Source organism: Pinus tabuliformis, chromosome 6 (assembly GCF_031772625.1).
Source record: "Pinus tabuliformis cultivar Carrire ecotype Pingquan chromosome 6, CPIR1, whole genome shotgun sequence".
Lineage (NCBI taxonomy): Eukaryota > Viridiplantae > Streptophyta > Pinopsida > Pinales > Pinaceae > Pinus > Pinus tabuliformis.
This window is the reverse complement of record NC_142292.1, coordinates 1,670,694,113-1,670,711,582: the sequence shown is the minus strand read 5'-3', so window position 1 is coordinate 1,670,711,582 and position 17,470 is coordinate 1,670,694,113. Positions and strand designations below refer to the sequence as shown.

At 35.4% G+C, this 17,470-nt stretch overlaps 1 pseudogene; it reads left to right on the top strand.

The window, feature by feature from the left end:
- LOC149265369 (phytochrome-like) overlaps positions 1-16,709 on the top strand; it is a 64,499-nt pseudogene extending 47,790 nt beyond the window's left edge.
- The last annotated feature ends 761 nt before the right edge of the window (positions 16,710-17,470 follow it).

Below are 17,470 nucleotides of genomic sequence, written 5' to 3'. Positions count from 1 at the left end.
AATAAGCAAAAAAAATAACATTTTATCAATAGTAATAAGAATTTATAGCTGCAAACAAATATGCAAGTTCTACTTTTCATCACTTAGCCATTAATCCAATTCATATAAACAAAATAGTGTCTCTACACTAACTAAATGATACTTACCAATTACTCTTGGAAGTCATGGTCACTTTTATACAAGAACTCTAATAATGATTTAATAGCCCATGATCACTCCATGGCAAGAACCCTTTAATGGATGACTAACAAATCCAACATAGCCATGTTAATCACAACATTTTCAATCAAATGAAATAATTTTAACTATCAATCATTTAAGCAATGTGAAATAATATTTTAACTACAATTATTTAACAAGTACTCAGAGAGAACCAAACCTGTAATAATCAAAATGATAAATAACTATACCACATGCATATTGTCTTAGATCCCGCTAAAGACATCCACACAATAATTCTAAAATTACTCAGAGAGAACCAACCCTCTAATTATAGAAATGATCATTAATTGCATCAACTGCAAACTTCCTTAGCCCCTGCTAAAGACATTCACAAAATTGGTGATACAATAAAGGAATTTACACTTCCAGAATTCCTTTCCAAGAATTGGGCTCCTTTCCTCTCAAGGTGTACATAAAATTTTACATAATCATATAGAAAATTCATTTTTAACAAACCACTTTTTTGATTAGCTAAGTTATTTTTCTATGAGAACCACAATGAAAAGATAATGCTCCTCCCAAACAATGGGAACTGGTTTCTATAACAATATTGAGCCATTTTCACATACAAACAATTATCTAATAGAGACCATACCAGGTCTAGTTTGGAATTCCACTGGCCAACCAACTCAAGAATTCCAATGACCACACAGGGTCTAATACAAGATTCCTCTTAAGCATCCTACCTATTCCTCTGACAGTGTCTCGTCTATGACAAATTTTGGGCCTCCTCCATTTGGCTCCAAAATCAACAAAGTTACCTCAAGATTTTTTTCCCTCTCACCATCTTGGCCAGCTCTTTTCCCTTATTGAGATCATCTATCTATAGGGAAAGTAAATATGGGTAGACAATCACCATTAATCCCTCTGGACAACCAACTTCCATCAACCCCTATGGGTAGGAAAATTCCATAAAACCCTCTCAGGAGGAAACTTCTATCATCCCAAGGCCCCCCTGGCCTTTCACAATTGTACACAACTATCTAGCATGTGAAATTCTCCTTGAGAATCCTTTCACACTGTAATTTACATAATTGATGATATGCACATTATCATTAAAGCATAGCAACATTTATGTACATTATGCATAACGATACATAATGTATAATGTACATAAATGTTGCTATGAGGTGAACAATAATTAACATGAGGTGAACTAGAATAATCACTTGTTTTCAACTTGTAATAAGTTTTAATCAAAACAAATTGATGCATATAAGTTTAATAGTTAGTCATGCAATACTAACTAACCAATTCTACCAACCATCCTAAATTCAACCAAAATCCACGATAGGACTCAATCAACTACTAGTCATTACAACCATTGTTTTTCTTTATCATCTAAAGGGTTTCTTTTAATGTATTTCAAAACATTATATTTTCATTTTCAAGGATAACCCCACCTTCTACATATTTTTGTTATCACACATAATAATATATGCATTCTCTCTTTACAAGCACTCCATTGTAACTTAGTCATTTTTCTTTAAATGCACTATTAACATTGTCTTATATGCAAAGGTTGGTAATCATTCCTCATTATCACTAGTGAGTGCTGAGGATTATTTCATAAATGAAATACAATTATATTTCGTTTTAGCTACATTAAGATTCAAATTTCATGAGCACAATTTTACAACAGACTTTATTACTTAATACTCTTCAATGCAGTTACAAACATGTATCACACATCTCATGTCAAATGTATTCTACCTCAAATTTGGTTGGAATCATACATGATATGATTCCCACTAGTATCATACCTCTACTTCTTTTCTGCTTACCAATTCCCAAAAGACACCAATGTTGCAACCTAGCTTGATACCACTTATAACATCCTCGGTAACCTCACATAAAAATGCATGAGATTAGAATTTTTTTACATAGTTTCCAACGTGTAACTTTCTGAATTACTATCCCATATTCTTAACTGACTATTGAACAACATCATCATGATTGCATAGAGTAAACTTTAGTAAAGGAATGGTAAGTTACATAGCATAACATCCATTGTTAGCATATTAACATAAATTTCCTGTTGTAACCTTGCATCAATTTCATGATTCTTTGAACTCAGTTAGTTAATCACATAATTGATAATATTATCGACACGTCATGCAAGGAATCAATATAATAAGAATAACACAATAGGAAATCACATCATTTAACACTAATCTACCATAAAAATAACATAGCATCAAAACCAACAAACATTTAATTTTATTATCAAACACTCGTGAGGGTGTTCACCCCTGACTCAGTGGTTATAAGGGAGTCTGTCCCTTGACCATTGTCATAAAATAATACGAAGAAATCATATTAAATGCAACATAGTTATCTATATGATATTATAATCATCATGATTTCATTTACCTACAAATCCTTAATCTCTATGTCTTTGTGGCCTAGTTGTACACATCAATGGATCATTCCACAACTGACATTCCTTAATCTACATGGATCTTTAATCTTCCATAAGGTTAAACATAATATATCCTTGACATAAGCCACAATGGTTCACTTCCATTGTTGTCGTCAACAAACTTTGATATATTGATTAGATAAAGTATTAATCAACAAATAATCAATCTTAATTAGTCATGTTTCAACATTTATTCATGTGCATACATAAAAGATAAAAAATATATCATGATATGCCTTCTATAAAATCAATGCACATGCATTAATAAAACATATAGCTATCAAGCACTTCTATAGATAAATACCAGATTAATTATTATTCCCCTCACACAAGCTCACATTATTTTTCAAAGGAAAACTAATACAATTGTCCATATTATTTTAAAGAATAATAGCCTCTTAGCTTTCATCATCATGCATGTATTTATATAAAATTATTCAACAAAACATCGAGTACACATATTCTTTGCATGCATCTACATACAATTTATCCAAAATGAGCTAGCCCATCAGCCATTATAATGTAAACATATGTTCCTTCCAAGTAAATAAATTTTCTTCTTGCACGTGCAAATACACTTTCTCCTATTATATATCATTCTTTTCAAGAAGTCAAATGTTATATGCATGCAAATACATAGTTTTTCTTTTCAAGAAGTCAAACATAGTAGTTATTCTTCTTGTGTATGAAATTATATAAAATTTATTCAAAAGAACCTATCCCCTCATCTATTATTTTTGGTGCATTCAAATCTGTAAAAGAAAGTTAACATGATGGTTATTGTTCCTATGCAACGGTTGTTGTTTTTTTCAAAAGTTTAACACAATATTGTGTCCAAATGTATAATCTTTCCAGATGAAAGTTAACATAATCATGTGTGAAAATTTATAACCTTCCAAAGGAAATCTAACATATAAGATATTGTTCTTGTGCATTCAAAACATTCTTGAGAAGAAATTGTGTAAAAAAAATTCCTTTCCAAAAACATACTAATACCATGGTTGGTGTATAGAAATATACATCCTTCTAGCACAATACATTTTATTAAATTGCACAATGTGTATATAAGTATACATCCTTCTAACACAATACATTTTATTAAATTGCACAATGTGTATATAAGTATACATCCTTCTAACACAATACATTTTATTAAATTGCACAAAATTAACCATTATTTTCTGCATGCAACATGTATATTTCATTTCCAAGAAACTAACACACTAATTAATTCATTTCCATGTATTCAAAAACAACATTTTCCAAAAGAAGTGGACATAATAGCTATTACACTTCCATGCAAACATAGTCTTTTCCAAAGGAAAATAACATAATATTTTCCAAAGGAAACTAACATAATAGTTTCTCCTTTATGCATGAAATCCTAATTAGCTATTTATTTTATGAATGCATCTACATTTTTTATTTCAAGAAATCAACACAATGACTATTATTTCATGCATATATAAACACATATTTATGTTTCAATAGATATATCATAAAACCCATTCTTTTATGTATTCTATACATATTTCTCTTTAGAGAAAGTCTAACTCAACATTTTTTTATTTTTTTTTCACCTACCTAGTTCCCTTTTTCAAACATTAGAGTGGGGTTTAAAAATTAATCCAATGTCCTCGAAACAAGAGAGGTATATATATGTATATGTATATATATATATATGTGTGTGTGTGTGTGTGTGTGTGTGTGTGTGTGTGTGTGTGTGTATATATATATATATATATATATATATATATATAGTGTCCTGCTCTAGTTGATTGACAGTGATATGACATTAACATTTATTTAGCCCTAAGGCCCACACTTTATTCTTTGAGGACCTTAGGTTGAGGATCCAGACACATGACTCTATTATTAGTGGTTGTGATGTTTATGTATGTTCTCCATTGGTATTATGATGATTGTAGCATTAATGGTTATGCATGTTCTCTATTGTATTATGAGGATTGTAGCATAAATGGTTATGTTTGGTCTCTATTGAATTTATGATGATGATAGCAGTAAAGGATATGTATCGTCTCTATTGATATCATGATGATGATAGCTTTGATGGATAGGTATGTTTTCTATTGATGTTACGATGTTGATAGATTTGATGGATATGTATGTTTCCATTGATGTTATGATGATGATAGCCATGATGGATGTGTACCCTATGTTACCTACTTGCATTAGTTATGGTTCACAATGAACAATGATGTGAATGACCAAGTGATGTTAATGTTGCTATTATAAAAATGACTAACACTGACAAACCTTGTTACTAATGATTATTGAGTATGGCAGGAAACCACCAGAGGAACTCGCATATGACAAGTTGACGACACCTAGTTTGATGAACATTTATATTTTGTCTTTGAAATTATAACTAAATTTTGAAACCTGCTATATATGTTTATCTATATTCTGATGATATGTTAGTGGTTGCAAGCATAGATTAGTTTCTTGGCCGAATGACTCACATATGGGTGATGGGGTTGTACAATTGGATGGAACAGAATGGGAGGGGTGGGACAATGTCCTTGATCTCACCCACTAGTACTCTCACCGTGAGTTGGGTTGGAAAGGTTGAAACACCTTTGCTTTGAAGATCACAATGTCATGGGGGCAGGTCCCAAAGTTGGGTCGCTCATGAGGATTTTATTGGGGGGCGCGCATCAAAGTGGATTCCTTGATCCCCAACACCATTATTCTCACTATATCAGGCAACATAAGAGATGTTAGTGGTCTCTGTCGTTGCACCTATACTTTCCCCTCGTAGCCACTGAATACTTGAAGGGCACGTGGCGTGGCACCCTTGGAACTTCAAGGGAATTTCTTGAAGGGCACGACCAACTTGGCACCCTTGGCATCACAAATAAACTGTTAGGCATGACACCCTTGGAACTTCAAGGGAAGTTCTTGAAGGGCATGACCAAACTTGGCATCCTTGGAATCATTAAAAATAAATAAATTAATAAGTATAATCAAGATATGAAAACCATGTAAATTCACATCAAGTGGTAAATGATGGTAGAACCGAGTTAATTAAATCAAGAATAAAACTTGGGTTAAGGGGATCATAGGAAGAAATAAAATATTTGACCTTAAAAACTCTACCCTTCCCATGTTGGAAAATATTAGGTAGATAATGTAACTTAATTAGGTAAAAAGTGGAAAGAGGGACATAAATGTAAGGATAAATATTAATCCTAAAATAGTTAAACCTAATTAAGAGAATAGGGTGGTGAATTAAAATAAGATTAATAAATTAAGTTTTAGAGAAATTTAGAGAACCTCCTTGTGGCAACAACCAACATAAGAATATCCATCTAAGAAACAACGTGAGTTAAATTAGGGAGTAGATAGGGGATCAAATCTGTGACTTATCTATTGACTTAAGTACAACCAACATAAGAATATCCATCTAAGAGACAACTTGAGTTAAATTAGGGAGTAGATAGGGGATCAAATATGTGAATTATCAATTGACTTAAGTAATGAACACAAACTAAGGAGTAAAAGGGGGATCAAGAGACAATTAAGAGAAGAAATAGGAATCTTGTTGAGGTGAGGAAAAATATTATATTTAAATTAAAATTTAAGTAAATAATTTTGGAGATCCTTGATGAGAGTGTGACACATGGGTGGGTGAATAATCAAGCTATTGGATTAACAAAAATAAATAATTATGCATGAAATTCCAAGTGTCACCTATGAGGACTCATATAAAAGAAGGGGCATGCCATGGGAGAAAGGACTTTTTATTTACCCTATTATTGTTGGATGGATGAGACTATGTCAAAGTAGTGACTACGAGCTATAGTGAGTTTGGTGAGTTAGAGGACTTTAGAGAGGGGACTCTTGAGCCAAAGAGTGTTCTCCTCTACCAGTTAATACATTCCTCCATTGTAAAACCCCATTCTAGCTCGAGGGTCCACAGGGAAGGAGTAGGCTGGGAGGTCAACCGGTGGGTCACTGCATTCAGATTAAGCATGTCGACATTGACACTCAGAGGCGACTGACAACAAAGGAAGGCAAGTAGCGGAAATTCAAGTTTGAATCCCGTCTTCTGGTGAACGGTACCTATGTTTTTATAATATTCTTTTGTATGAATTCATTATGGCTTTAGTTAATAATATTTAAATTAGATGATATGTTCAATAAGTGAAATTCAAAGATTTTTTATATAGTGCTTAATAAATTTTAAGTTCCCAATGTTATTTCCTTATGGTTGTATTTTTAGTTTTGTTAAAAAGAAAATTATAGGGTTGGTCTCTACACTTGGTATCAAAGCTTAGTTGAACCCTTGAGACCTATGGGCCCATGCATGCATGACTAGTTTGTTAAATATCTACTACATTCTACCCTAAAATTGTGTATGAGGATTACCATCCAACTCTTATATTTTAGGATTTCTCTACAACTTGTTTGGTACAAGACTATTGTCAAGGCATTTTTGGCCTTCCATCTAGTGAAGAACGAAGTATTTATTTGAACCATCCCTCCAATTGCAAGTTGTTGGCCATACATAAACCATTTCAAATCACACACTTCTTTCACATGTCCTCTGTGTGTTTGAACAATGGAATCACGGATACAGACATCATGATTAAATATTAAATCGTCAAGGCCACCAGTTGTGAGAATATGACCATTCCAAGCAAGCACACCTACACAGAATTGGTGACCTTTCAAGGCTCTTATTTGTCTATTAGACGTAGAATCCCATAGCTGTACAATAAAATTAGTCAAGCCAACACCAATATGTCTTCCATTAGGTACCCATTTAACATTGGTTATTGGACCAACATCATCATCGACTGTGAGGAGCTCAGAAGTTGTACTCTTGGAGGCATCCCATAAATACACTGTATTGCTTAGGGATATCGATAAAACATTATTGGAACTCTAGTCCAAAAGATTCAAGTAATACTCATCCACAAGCTCAGGGGCATCCAAAGTTCGCTCCGTAAACTGAGGAATATAACGATGTGGTTTACTGGATTTTGACACATTATCAACAACCACATTTTCAGAATAGAGGGAATGAAAATCCTTAGGAGGAGCAGGAGCTTTGCTGGTAAAGCTTAGAATCCTATATTTTCCTTCTCGATGAGTAGATATCAAGCCACATCAAAATCCATGGATCCCCTGTGCGAAATAAACCTATCGCTATTTTGTCTTAAAGGACTAAATGCTCCTTCAAAGGGCGCCTTTGCTCTAGTCTTTTGCAGGGTTTCTTAGCACTCACAAACACTGGCGATTCAAGGCTAGTCTTCATGCTTTACGTATTGAAAAAACTTATAACAATAATGCAAAAAAGAAAAGGAGAAGAAGAAAGAACTACAAAGAAAAAGACATAAGTTAGAACAAAATAAGGGAAAAATTGTAACTCAGCTTCCCCTGAGACAAATAGCCAAATTATCAGAGATTTAATGTCCTGTAGGTACTCGGCAACGTATGAGGGTTTCGTTGTTATGGGCACAAGGGTTTCATGAAATTCTCTCACGCAGAGGTTTCGGTGCTTCTGATTGCAACATTTCTCGGTCATTACCAGTTTTATCCCAACACGTAAGTGTAAATTTATGCCTGGAAAGATCATTGAATTTAGATCTGGTTTGTTGAGAAATTGCGTAGTGTCCTCTTTCAACCTCAAGAAGACCGAACCCTTGATGACTGTGATAACATGAATCTAGCAGGCCAGATTTTGAGTGAAGAGCTGCATTCAGTCTACTTTAAACTTATTGATTGTTTATGCTCATAGCGCAGTACTGAAGATTGTGAGGAGAAGTCCCATTGCAAATATTGAAGTTGGAGCGGGTGACCAGGAATGTTACTTTTTAAGAAAAATTACAACTTCTCAGCAACTATCCCTCTATTTTGTCTCTTGATTCACAGTGGAACCCAGGTTATCTTATGTAAAACCAATACAATCTCGCATGTTCCCACTTAGTCTCCTACTCTAAGATCTCTGAAAGAGAAGGGGAAAAATAAAAGTTAGACCTACAAACATTTGAAGGGTTAACGTTTAGGATAGACATGTAATCTTACTCTCCGAAGAGCACCGCCATATCTCGTGCTCTGTCCTTGGAGAAACCATCCCCAATGGTGATTCCACCTTCTGAAATACTTAGAACACTAAAAAGTGAATACACTAACCATTGTGATTAAATAATATGTTGGGGTGTGCATGTCCAGGTTATGGAACAGTCACTAGTAGGAAATTATGAAATTAATGACTAGGTAACTAAAAAAGTTAGTCACTGCAATTATTTCAATTCAATTACTACTAAATTTGAGAAATTTTAAGTGACCCAACTAAAAATGACTAACTTAAACGACTAATTTAGTCTAGGGATAAAGTATATGACTAGATAATAAGTGACTAACATAAATGACTAATTTAGTTTAGGATTAAAATATATGACTAGATAATAAGTGACAACATTATTTCATGACGAGACTACCCTACAAGCCACCAAATTTCTATCATATCCATGAGGTAAACAACAATTTGTGGTTCAAGATATAGTTAATTTGGAACAAACTTAGCTCTAGAGCCTAGGATTTTTTTCCGCCTCTAATGTTTATAGACAAAGAGATCAATTTCTAAAGCATGTGGGAGCCAAACTATCACCTTTCACATGTTGAATCCCTCTATTGAATATCATGGAAAATCTCCATATATTAGTTATTCTTACTAAAACAAACATTTCATTGGAAATGATCATAAATCTTATGACATTACTACTTCTCTATACTTTTTGACCACACAAAGCTTATTTTGATGTCTACCCTTCTTATTTTATGACAATACTACCCTACAAGCCACCAAATTTCTATCATATATTCCATGAGGTCAACACCAATTTGTGATTCAAGATATAACTAAGTTGGAACAAACTTAGCTCTAGAAGCTATGCTATTTTTCCACCCCTAATGTTTATGGACAAAGAGATATCAATTTTCTAAAACATGTGAGAGCCAAAGTATTACCTTTCCCATGTTGACTCCCTCTATTAAACACCATAAATAATCTCTATAAATTAATTATCCTTATTTTAAACCAAATGTTTAATTGAGAATGATAAGTGATCATTACCATGACATTAGTGCTTTTCTTCACTTTTTAACCATACAAAACTTGTTTTGAAATCACCATAATTCACTTTTAATAATTCAACCAAAACCCCCTCAATTGATATTTAGTAACACAAAAACCTAAATTTTTTGATAAATTAATAGTTATTTATAATAAAAAATACCTCCCATTATATTAAAAAAAAAATTAATGGAATTTAATTGCCTTGATAAAGAAGAACATTTCATTTAAATTTCATTAAGGTTTCATGGATTTGTTTCTTTCAAATATTAAAATGGTTTATTTCCCTCCATTTGAAAGGTTTTTCAAATATAAAAATTGTTTATTTCCCTCCATTTGAAAGGTTTTTCCATGGGGAAGAAGGAGAAGGAAAGGGCACATTTGGAAGGATGAGGGTCGATGCCACTTTCAGCTTAGCATGCCCGCCAGATTTGAGATCTATTCTCCAAGAGGGGCTCCACAGTCCTTGTGTTCATGTTTGTCTAGCGTCGAAGGGTATATGCAGGGAAGAAGGCCAACATTGTGAACCCAAAGCCATGCTTTCTTACTCTGCAAGTCTAGGATTAAGGCCAGCCCTTGGCACCTTCTCTCTCACGCATCTGGTCGTGTTATCACATATAATTGAGGCCAGCCCTTGGTGTCTTCTCTCTCATGCATCTGGTCATGTTATCACATATAATTGAGGCCAGCCCTTGGCGCCTTCTCTCTCATGCATCTGGTCGTGTTATCACATATAATTTTTTGTTAAAAATTATTTATATGGGCAAATTTTGTTGGTGTTTAAGGTTGCAGGAGCTCCAGGCATTCCTATGTTTGAAATTTTCTTAATAAAAATTAGAAATACAAGGAGCAGGTGGTCTACTTGCAGTGGAATGGACAATTTGCAGATGCTTCCTTTTCAGTATCTCTTAAAGCCACTGAAGACTCGGATATTGACACAAAGGAAAATGATGATGCAGATGTTGGAGATGCAGGATTGAGAGAAGTTCTTAAATTTCTTAAAGTTGGGATGCCTGGCCTAAAATTCAAGGTGTTGAAAGTTGTGACTCTGGAACAGATAACAAGGATTTAGAGATTGTTCCATCAGTTATAGTTAGTGCATATCTACAGTAAATACAAATGAGCAAGCTACTTTAGCCATTTGGGTGCATGTTTGCAGTGAATGAGAAGACTTTTGAAGTGATTTCTTACAATGAAAATCCCCCAGATATGTTTCAAGTGTCAATTCATGCGGTTCCCAACGTGGAAGGCCAACAAATTCTTTGTATTGGCAGTGATTCAAGGACCTTGTTCACTCCTTCGAGCACCATATCATTGCAGAAGGCTGCCAATTTTGAAGACCTCAATCTTCTAAATCCTGTTTTGGTCCATTCCAAGAGTTCTGGTAAGCCCTTCTATGCTATACTCCATAGAATTGATGTGGCGTTGGTGATTGATTTTGAGCCTATTGGGACTTCAGATGTTTCCACCTCTGCAATGATAGCATTACAATCCTATAAGCTTGCTGCAAAAGGCAATATCACGGTTGCAAATCGATCTCTAGTGGAAATATTGGGCTATTGTGTGACATGATTGTACAAGAGGTGTGTGACCTTATAGGCTATGTTCGTGTTATGGCGTATAAATTTAATGATGATGATCATGGTGAGGTGATATTTGAGATTAGAAGATATGATTTAAAACCTTATTTGGGTCTTCACTACCCTCCAACTAATGTCCTTCAGGTTTCAAGATTTTTGTTTATGAGGAATAGAGTAAGAATGATTTTTGATTTCTATGCACAACCTGTAACAGTGATTCACGACAAGAGATTTCCTAGAGACCTAAGTTTCTGTGGATCTACATTGATAGCACCTCATGGTTTCCATGCTCAATACATGGCCAACATGGGTTCTATAGCATCTCTAGTAATGGCTGTAGTAATCGATGAGAAGGAATTGGACAGAGGTAGTGAGGGGCATATGCAACAGAAAGGAAGAAGGCTTTGGGGACTGGTGGTTTGTCATCACACTAGTCCACGCTATGTTCCATTTCCTTTGAGGTATGCCTATGAGTTCTTAATGCAAGTTTTTGGAATTTAGCTAAACAAGGAAGTTGAATTGGCTACTCGAATGAGAGAAAAGCGAATTCTATGCACTTAGCATTTCTCTGTGACATGATGCTCCGTGATACACCCTTGGGAATTGTCACTTGGAAGCCCAACATCATGGATCTTGTCATATGCGATGGTGTTTCCCTTTACCATGGAGAAAACTTTTGGATTCTGGGGGTAACTCCTACTAAGGCTCAGATCCAAGATATTGTTGCATGGCTATCTGAGCATCACATGGATTCTGTTATCACTTAGAACTAAAATTGATACATGTAATTTTTTATCCTAGCCCGATGACAAAGGTCAGTGCTAGTTTAATTTGGTTTTAATTTTTTCCCTTAGAATCTGGAGTTTTCAAGAGTTTTTGAGTCAAGTTGTTCTCAACTCCCATTGGTTCTCCTCCATCTACCATTGTTTTATAGCCACCTGTTATCTTATATCAGCCATCCTCCATCTACCATTGTTTTATAGCCACCGTGTCTTTTTGTAATTTCGCAGCGAAATCATGATTAGGCAGTTTCGCAGCGAAATCATGATTAGGCAGTTTCGCAGCGCAATCATGATTAGGCAGTTTCGCAGCGCATCATTCAAATTTAAAACTGACCGCGCTGCGAAATCATGGATTCGTACTTTTCGCAGAGAATCTTTCCCGAAATATCAAATCCGTTAGGTGAGTCATAGGCTGTGTCCTCTCATGTCAGCTCATGTACCCCGCTTATCACATTTCACCACTCCTTGCCACTATCACCACCACTAGATCTGTTGATACTCATGAATTATCATTCCCAAGAAAGACAACCGTGCATAAACCTTAATGATGACTGTAAGTCTTGCATGAGTGAGAAATCTGCAAGATTACATCTTGAAAGGTTTTAAACGGAAAAATTCAAAATTCAAGCGAGGTTGATAATCAAGCGAGGCTGAATTCAAAGAGAAGCTGAAACACAATTCCAACAGGAGCTGGTAGTTATTGCTTGCGAGGATTTGGAAGAATCAATGGAGAAAAAGGAGCACAGATCCGACAAACCTCTAAGGACTGAGCCTGAAGGCCTGGATATAACGCTGAGAAATGAAGAGGTGAAGAAAGCATTTAAAAAGGCCGGGCGCTGGAAGTTTTGCAAAAAATTACAAGCAGGACACGCACAGGTAACCAAAGAGTTTGCACTTAACTTCACAGGCTTGAATTCAAAGGTAGCCATGTTAGAATTGCAGGTTTCGCCAGAAGTGATATCTACTGTAACAGAGATCCCACGAGGAAAAGAGGAATGGTTTAAAAATTTCAAATTTGACATGAATCCTTGCAAGGAGTTTTTGAAGGATGATTATATAAATGAAGATTTAAGTAAGGCAGTGCCCAGGAATTATGTCAAAGAATATTATGCTCACTTACTCACCTGCATACAGAAATATCTGACTTGTGACAGAAGGTATAACAAGGTTTATTCTTACCATTTCAAACTCCTTTTTCATTTCACCGGGAAGGTCTCCATAGACTTACCTTTTTATCTGTTATGTAGTTTGAGTAAGATGTGTGATAAGGTACAGCTGAGGAAAGAGGATTGTGAGACCTCTTTGTTTCATCATGGTTTGATTAAACTACTGGTTTTAGATGGGCTCCAAAAGATAGACAGGGATTGGAATTCATTCATTTTTATGGCTGGATTCAAAAGCCAAACTGGCCTCACTCCACCACCTGCTAGAGATTTTACAATAGCTGAGCTCCAAACAGAAGCAAGAGCTAAAAGAGTTCCAAAGTCACAAGTAAGAAAACAAGTGAAGCCACTTATCATCCAAGATCAACCTCAGCAATCAACTAAGGAAAAAGCTCATGGAAAAAAGACTGTACCTGAAACAAGCACATCTGAAGTAGTCTCAAGGGTAAGAACAAGAAGTCAGATAAATAAGGAAAAAGGTAAAGCTATAGCAGTTGAAGAAAGTCCAGTGTCCAAGGCAAGTTTAAATGATTTATTACAGGCTATTGAATTCGAGCAGTCTCTACCAGTTCAAATCGAATTGATGCAGTCAGAACAAGAAAGCACCAAGAAATCCAAGGCCTCAAAAAGGCTTAGATTTGATGTGCCAGCTGAAGAGTTCGTTTTTAAACCTAGAAGACCTATGACAAGGAGATTCCAGCAAGTACAGGAAGCACTGCCAAGAACAGAGGAAACAGGGGAAGAGACACAGAAAAACGCAGGCAAAACAGTCATCACATCTCAAGGAGATAATATAGCAGCCATAAAGAGACAATTGGAATCAGCTAAATATGAGATTGCCAAATTGAAGAAAGCCGCTAGAAAACATGCAGCCATACATGCAAAGTATTATAAAACTCTATGGGAAGGGAATGCTGCTGTAGAAGCTCAGCTGAATTCAGTGGTTGATGGCCATTCACAATTTCACACATGGACAGTACCAGCAATCAAAGAAGCCAAGTACATCAGAAGGATCAATATGCAACTGAGAGCTGGGAATAAGGCTATGAAGAAACAAATTGAAGATCTGAAGGCACAGTTAAGTCAGCTACCTGCTAAATGAGTTTTCACTTCAAGTAAGATTTTGTTTTAAAGTTTTGACAAATTTGCTTGATTTTATCTTTCTGAGGAAATATAAATCCCTATTCGACATGTGGAAAGTCTAAAGGAGTTTTTGGCAATCAAGTACTCAACTAATAAAGGTCTCGGGTTAAAAGCAAGCTGTTTTAAATAACTCAGCAGTTTCGTAGCGCGCTACGAAACTGCTGAAGGTGATGATTTTAACGCAAATCAAGCAGTTTTGAATTATAAGCGGGAATTTTGAAAGGGAAACATCTAAAAGGCATACAAGGCATCATCTGAAGCTATCAACAGTCAACCAGGTCAAGACAGGTGGAGAAAAGATATATTCAAAATTCAACTTTAAATTTTTTGTCGTAAAGTGAGCAATTTACCACAGTTCAGGATATGTTAAACAGTTTACAAGAAACTTTTGCCTGCACACATGTACATGGGAAAAAGCTTACAACGCATCAAGGACGTGGCAGACTTCTACATTTTGGGTGATTAAAAGATAAAGGACCTGCTTCATTGCATTCGAATATTTTGGGGAAAACTGAAGCCGAGAAGCAAGGATAGTCTCCTAATATTTCTGGGCAGTTAAGAAGACTTAGCATCCAAGGTCAGCATGGAGCATTAAACACCCATCTCAGCCAAACTGAAAGAAAACCAGATTTCAAAGAACGAGGAGAAGCCATCATGCATGTAATATGGAGTTAGAGTCATAGTTGATTTAGATCTCTAAAAAACTCCAGTCAACACCTTGTTGTATTTATTAGTTAGTTAAAGGGTTAATAGGTGTCATTAGAAGTAGTTTTCGAATTCCCCTCATGCTGGAGGAGGAATCTCAATCAGTTAGAATAAGAAATCTATATATAGCTGAAACAGCAATGTAATCAAGGTTGGAAAATTTTATGATACAACTTGTATTTGGCTTATGTAAAGACTCATTTTCAGTAATATAATTTTGACTTTACTTCTCAGGATTCATGAAGGATTTCTTATGTTCAGAATATGTGATCTTGTCCTTTCCATAATTTTTACAGTGGTATAGATGTATAATCACTCAGAATTCACTGAATGTGCTCTGATTTCCTGTATGCATTTATAAACTGTGGTCCCATATGAGTTATGTTCTGAATGTCTAAATGCTGAGTGCCCTGACTTCTATGTAAGGTTGAGTTCACTGTTGTATTGAGGTGTTGTTGACTCCATAAGCCCAATGGATAGTTGTTTAAATGTATTTCCAGCATTCATATTTTTCACAGTTGTTCCATAAGAGTTAGCCATCTTATCTTTAATCAAAATCATTAATCCTTTAAGAGAGAGCCCTCTCAGGTTGAGGAGGCTAAGCCTCAGCCTAAAGTAGGTCTGAAATAGTTACTTAGAGTCAACCTGACCAGCAGCCTATCAGGATCTGATTTTGAGATAACAGATTCCACAAGTTTGAGCACAAATAGTCTTGTTTATGCAGGCTATCCTAGAGCATGATCATTAGGGAATGCAATATGTGTAATTTTCGTGGTGAGAATTAATTCAAAAGAATTTTGTTTTGGTTCAGATCCCTTACTACAAAAGAAATCAAATGGGGAGGTGACAAACATGACTTGTAGGAGAGAGACGATGGTAAGAAAAAGCATCCACCATCTTCATTTGATGCATTCCTTGAAATGGTAATAATGAGGAGTTTTCCTTCAATCCATTCATTGCAATTAATGCTGCGAGGTTCCTGCAAAGAAACTGATGACAGTAACAGAAATATCTCGATAAATAGGCAACTCACTTATTTGAAACTTCAGGAAATGGATGAATTGAATGTAGTGACAAATGAGATAGTGAGACTGATTGAAATAGCAATGACTCCAATCTTGGCAGTCGATTCTTATGGAGTAGTAAATGGATGGAATAGAAAAGATACCAAACTTAGAGGGTTGTTAGTGGAAGAGGTCTTGGGGGAGCCTCTAATCAATCTCGTCGAGGAAACCTTAGCTGAGAACGATGCTACATTTGGCTTTACAAGGAGTTGAAAAGAAAAATGTTCAAATTGAGCTAAAAAGACATGGATCGAGGGAGGAAAAAGGTCCAGTAGTTTTACTCATTAATGCTTTCTCAAGTAGGGACCTAAAGGAGAATGTTGTGGGAGTGTGCTTTGTTGTCCAAGATGTGACTGGGCAGAAGATTGTTATGGACAAGTTCACTCACATTCAAGGTCACTACAGGACAATAGTTCAGAACCCAAGTCCCCTAATTCCTCCCATGTTTGGAACATATGAATATGGATGGTGTTCTGAGTGGACTTCACCCTTGAGACAAAGAGGCTCTAATTATTACTGTTAAAGCTGTCAAAGTTTTGGATTGCATTTTTTATGAGTAGAGTTTCAAGGCATAAAATCCGTAGCTCTAGATTTGAAGGGAATAAATATATCAGTCAAAATGACAGTTGGTTAAATAGGTGGCATAATTTCCCTCATTAAAGGAAACCCTGGAAGCAAATGAAGAAGCACCATTAAGGTACATAAAATATCATATGTGGTATCAGAGGAATAATTGTGTAAGCATTGTGTTTACCTGCTCAGAGATGATCCTTTTCTCTGTAGAGAAGGATGATAAATTCACATATGAAGAGTCTGATGGACAAAACTAGAATTCGTAGTCAAAGGTGCAGTGAAAGATGCTTTCCTTTTTGCATGTCGAAGGAGGCTCAATTATTCTTTCATGTTGATAAGGTTTCCCTCATAGCAAGCCAATTTTGTTGACTAAGAACCCATGAAAAAATAGAGGACAGTGACAAACATCGATCATCAAACATCATTGACAAAAATAAAAATATGAGAGAAATAAGAACATAAGGGATCAAGAAATAGGGCATGGCTAGAATATAGTAGCCAGCAAAACCAGTCTTCCTATATTGATTCCTCAACAGCCTTTTCTTATGAATAGAGTTCATGTAGATCTGCCAATCATACCAGTTCCTTCATTATTCCCTCATCTTCATTTGCTAAGAAAATTATACATAATGGCAGCTTGGATTTTAATAGATGCATCACCAAGCGAAAGACCAAGAACATCTCACAAATGCTACTCAAAGCTTCATTATC